Genomic DNA, 6,000 nt, shown 5'->3' with positions numbered 1-6,000 from the left:
TTTCTAACTAAGCAACCTGAGTATAAGTGACCTTCAGTTTTTTTCATTTTAATATGGTAACCAAGAGAAAAATAAAAAGAAACAGAACTTTATTATAAATGATATATTACATGCTATATATGTATTACCTCACCAGTCCTCCCAACAGCCTATGACATAGGTCTTCTTATTCCATTTTTATAAATGAAGCTGGGTTCAAACAGATCTGGTGACAGTGCTAAGATTCAGAATTCTCTGTATATAACCACTTTATAGAAACAACAATATTCTGACAGGTTATAACCAGGATACAGCTTTTTTTTTTTTCCTTCAATGTTTGTATTTGAAAAAAGTTTTTTTTTCTGTTTCCCCATTACTTGACCAGGAGATCACATAGCTTTTAAGTCACTTTCATCTTAAGGATGCTCTCGATTTTCAGGTGTTCTCCAGTCAAATTCTCCTAAAACCAAATTCCAAACATCCACCTAATTCAGAACTTTTCCCCGGCCTCCCCTAAGGCCTGAGATGGGCACGAGAGATTGGAAGTGATAAAGTTGCCATAGACTTTTTCATTCCTTCTCCCCACTTCCTCTGTAGTTGGCTTCTCCAGAGTTTAGGTGTGGGGGTGGAGGCCTGAGAAGAGGGATCTGGAGAGGGATGGGGGTAGAGGGAAAAAGCAATGTCTCTCTCACAGTAGGCTTTAGCAATCATCTTCCCTCCCCATATTCTCTTTTGATGGCAAACTTCCAAATGCTGGCTGACATAGGGGATTCACTTTCTGGCTGACTTCTTGAAACTTCACTTCGCCTACAGCAAGGCACATTTCCAGCTTCTTCCTGTGGGATGCCCTTTTGGCTGGAGTCCATCAATATGTTTTAAACCCAATCTTCTGAGATATCCATTTGGCATGAAGAAACTCAAAGCAACTTGCTTCACAAAGCAATATAAGTGCAGTTTTCTTCCCACGGCTGCCCTCTCTACTTGCCTTGCCATTCCAGTCCATTTACCATCTTCCCACCTTTAGCACCATCTGGGGGAGAGGCAGGGGCCAATCTCTATGTTTGTACAGACTCTAGGGAATATATATCAGGTTCTCCCAGGAGCCAGCTGGGGAGTGAGATTTCCAGTGTTCGCTTTGAGACACTCCTGATATATATGCCAATTCTCTTATTCATTCTGACTAGTCTTGATGTGTGTGAAAGGGAATACTTCAACAAGGCTGATAACTCTTTACCTTGATTAACCTCTTTAATAAACTTCATTGACAGTGCTCTTATATATAGTTAGAAAATAGAGGTCAAATGCTGCACTGAGATTGCTACCTTAAGTTGGTCCCTCCTAGATGTAGCTAACACCTTTCTTTAAAATATGAAGATGAAGAGTTTTTCTTTTTAACATTCCTTTGGCTATTCAAGGTATTTTCTTGTTCCATATAAATTTTGGGATTATTTTTTCCAGCTCTGTGAAAAATGATGGTAGTTTGACAGGGATTGCACTGCATATATAGATTGCTATAGGCAGCATAGACATTTTAGTAATATTTATTTTTCCAATCCATGAGCGTGGCACGCTTTTCCATTTCTTTGTGTCTCCCTCCGTTTCTTTCATGAGTGTTCTATGTTTTCTGAGTACAGATCCTTTGCCTCTTTGGTTAGATTTATTCCTAGGTATCTTATGGTTTTGGGTACAATTTTAAATGAGATGGACTCCTTAATTTCTCTTTCTTCTGTTTCATTATTAGTGTGTAGAAATGCAATTGGTTTCTGTGCATTGATTTTATATCCTGCCACTCTGCTGAATTCTTGTATGAGTTCTAGGAATTTTGGGGTGGTCGTTTACGTTTTCCACATAGAGTATCATGTCATCTGCGAAGAGTGAGAGTTTGACTTCTTCTTTGCCGACTCAGATGCCTTTTATTTCTTTTTGTTGTCTGATTGCTGAGGCTAGGACTTCTAGTACTATGTTGAACAACAGTGGTGAGAGTGGACATCCCTGTCATGTTGCTGACATGTGTTAAGTGGTTTTGTCGTATTGTCTCTGAATTTCAGCTGAAGCCCCAAGAAGGAGAATAATGGTTTTTTTCTGCATTGAGAATGATATTCATTATGGGCTTTTCGTATATGGCTTTTATGATATTGAGCTACGTTCCCTCTATCCCTATATTGTGGAGAGTTTTAATCAGGAAAGGATGCTGTATTTTGTCAAATGCATTTTCTGCATCTATTGAAAGCCAAAGCTGGAGACATCACAATTCCATACTTCAAGCTCTATTACAAAGCTGTAATTATAAAGGTAGTATGTACTGGAACAAAAATAGACACTAGATCAATGAAACAGAATAGAGAACCCAGAAACAGACTTTCAACTCTATGGTCAACTAATATTCAACAAAGCAAGAAAGAATATCCGATGGAACAAAAGACAGCATCTTCAACAAATGGTGTTGGGAAAACTGGACAGCCACATGCAGAGGAATGAAACTGGACCATTTTCTTACACCATTCACAAAAAAACCCAAACAAACCCTGAAAATGGATGAAAGGCCTACATATGAGACAGGAATCCATCAAAATCCTAGAGGAGAACACAGGCAGCAACATCTTCAACCTCAGCTGCAGCAACTTCTTCCTAGGAACATCTCCAAAGGCAAGGGAAGCAAGGAAAAAAATGAACTATTGGAACTTCATCAAGATAAAAAGCTTTTTCACAACAAAGGAAACAGTCAACAAAACCAAAAGACAACCAAGAGAATGGGAGAAGATATTTGGAAATGACATATCACATAAAGAGCTAGTATCTTATCAAACTCAACACCCAAAGAACAAATAATCCAATCAATAAATGGGCAGAAGACAGGAACAACTGTTTCTGCAAAGACATCCAAATGGTCCAAATGGCCAACGGACACTTGACAAAGGGCTCCACATTACTTGGCATCAGGGAAATACAAATCAAAACCACAATGAGATACCACCTCACATCAGTCAGAATGGCTAAAATTAACAAGTCAGGAAATGACAGATGTTGGCAAAGATGTGGAGAAAGGGGAACCCTCTTACACTGTTGGTGGGAATGCAAGCCAGTACAGCCACCTGGAAAACAGTATAGAAGTTCCTTAAGATGTTAAAAATAGAGCTACTATATGACCCAGCAATGATACTCCTGGGTATTTACCCCAAAGATACAGATGTCGGGAAAAGAAGGGGCACATGCACTCCAATATTTATAACAGCAATGTCCACAATAGCTAAACTATGGAAAGAGTCTAGATGTCCATCAACAGATGAATAGATAATGAAGATGTGGTATGTATGTACAATGGAATATTGCTCGGCCATCAAAAAAAATTATGCTAAGCAAAATAGATCAATCAGAGAAAAACAATTATTATATGATCTCACTCATATATGGAATTTACAAAACAGAGGAGTATAGGGGAAAGGAGAAAAAAAATAAAACAAGATGAAATCCGAGAGGGGGACAAACCAGAAGAGATTCTTAATCATAGGAAACAAACTGAGGGTTGTTGGAAGGGAGGGGGTGGGGGGAATGGGGTAACTGGGTGACAGGCATCAAGGAGGGCACATGATGTAATGAGCACTGGATGTTATATACAATTGATGAATCACTGAACTCTACCTCTGAAACTAATAATACACTATATGTGATTAATTTAATTTAATTTAAATTAAATTTTAAAAAATGTGAGGACTACGTATCACCCATTATTCTCCTTCTTGGGGCTTCAGCAGAAATTCAGAGGCAATAGGACAAAACCACTTAACACCCTGTTATATTGTTTTTAGAGTTCCTAGTCTTTTCACTATAATATGCTATTTCCCAAAATTCACCTTACATAGATCTACTCACATTCTTTAAATACCCCCTTTTAATCTAGAAGTTCAATATAACAATAAATATGCACATAATGAAAAGTAAGCAGTCCTTATTTTGTGAAACTCTTTTCTATTCTGTTGTCTTTTATGAACATGAGGTATGTGTTTTCTGCTGCAAATGTAATATTGAATTGCGACTATAGATTGTCAGAATGTCAGTATTTGCTAAACTCAACTATATTTCTATGGAAATAGTTACAGGCAAGCATTAAGGAATTTACTACCTTATTCTGGTTTCTTTCCAACACAGCCACTAGTTGGCTGGTCAAGTGTTCTGCAAAGAACTGCTAATTGAAAAAAGATATAGATCTTGTTTTTGGCCTTAGTACTGCATAGCTGTATGAGCCTGGCAAATATGTTAACCTCTCTTCCACTCAAGGTTCCTATAATTAAAGACTCTTACTAAGGAATCTTTATAGCCACAAAAGGTTAACCATGCACAGAGTGTTTCGATGAACCATTTCAAGGAAGCACTGAAATCCTTCCAAATAAAGCCAGAGCCACCAAAGCTGCTGACTAGAAAATCACCCCTGACTGATAATATGTCTGGACAAGCCATTATCCAGGATGGGTTGCTTTGATTTCAGGAAAGTGAAATGCTAATCTAAGCAGTTAGTTCTTCAGAGTTCCCAAAGACTAAAGAGGACACATATCAACAAAACAAGCACACTTCCAGAGCATGTTATTTCTTAAACTGACAATGTATAGAGTGTGTGTGTATCCACAAGTCAATAAGTAATATTCTGACAACACTTTCACAAGTAATAAACTAATCTTTATAAACAGGTATGTTTCAAAATATGGAGGTGTATCCTTTGGTTCCAGGGCAAAAATCAAACTCTGTGCCATGAATTACTAGGACTTCCATGACCTGGCCTCTACTGATCCCTTTAGTCTTGACTCTTGCCTTCCTGCCCTGACTTGTATTCTGTCCTTTGGCCAGATTTAGCTTCTTGTTCTTGCTTGGAAACACGGGGATGTTTTAAGCCTCCATACTTTTTCACAGGTTGCTCCCATCGTCTACTGTTCCAGTGACCTACTGCTGTGTTATAAATTATGCGAACACTTAGTGGTGGTTCTGGGAGCTGGCAGGGCATAGCGAGGCAGTTACTGCTTAGTGAGGTATCTCTTGTGGGTGCAGTCAGATAGCTGGAACTGGAATTGTCTGAGACTTGCTAACTCACATGTCTTATTGCTGGACTTGAAGGACTTGAACATCTAGTATGTGGAATAGCTGGATTCTTGAGAATCTCTCTATGTGGTTTCTTGAAATGGTCTCTTCATCATGGAAGCTTCGGGGAGTCAGACTTCTCACGTGCTGGCGTGGGCCTTCAAAATACAGGTCTCAGTAGGTGGAGAGAGTCTGGTAATAGCTGTATCATCTTTTATATGAGCCTGGAAAGTCAGACACCATTACTTCTGCTGCATTCTGTTCATTAGAGCTGAGTTGCTGAGGACAGCTCATGTTTAAGAAAAGGAGAATTAGACTCCCATCTCTTGATGGGAGGTGTGTAAAAGAATGTAGACATGTTTTGAGACCACCACACATACAAAGCAAATATCTGTTATCTTTCAAGATGCCTCTTGCCAGTCACCTTCAATATGAAGCCTTTGGACCAGGACCATGCCCACCTGACTCCTTTTCCTTTCTCAAATTGACCATGTGCTCCACTGTACCTCCACTCTCTCTTCCTTGTACCTGTTGTTATTACTACAGAAACAATGATAATTTTTCTTGTGTCCATATTCATTTACGTTTATCTAGACTTTCTCTCTCTCTCTCTCCCTCTCTTTCTTTTTTTTTTCTCTCTCTCTCTTCATTTATTTATTTATTGGCATTCCAGTTAGTTAACATACAGTGTGATATTAGTTTCAGGTATACAATATAGTGATTCAACACTTCTATATTATCTGGCCTATTAAAATACACATTTTTAAGGGCAGAAATTATTTATATGAGCTCAATTATTTAGCCCAGAGCCTGAAAAAACTGGGGGTTGGGGGAGGATCCTTAATTGAATAACTAATGAATTGGATAAAAAATTGAATAAGAAATATGAGAATATATGTGATGCTTATAAATATAAATTTATTTATTCCCAAACAGATTTACTTTAAAAAAATA

The sequence above is a fragment of the Mustela putorius genome, unplaced genomic scaffold (genome assembly GCF_011764305.1).
Source record: "Mustela putorius furo isolate JIRA1106 unplaced genomic scaffold, ASM1176430v1.1 tig00003834_pilon_pilon_pilon, whole genome shotgun sequence".
NCBI classification, from domain to species: Eukaryota; Metazoa; Chordata; class Mammalia; order Carnivora; family Mustelidae; genus Mustela; species Mustela putorius.
The sequence above is the reverse complement of the archived record's forward strand: the minus strand, read 5'-3'. Positions refer to the sequence as shown.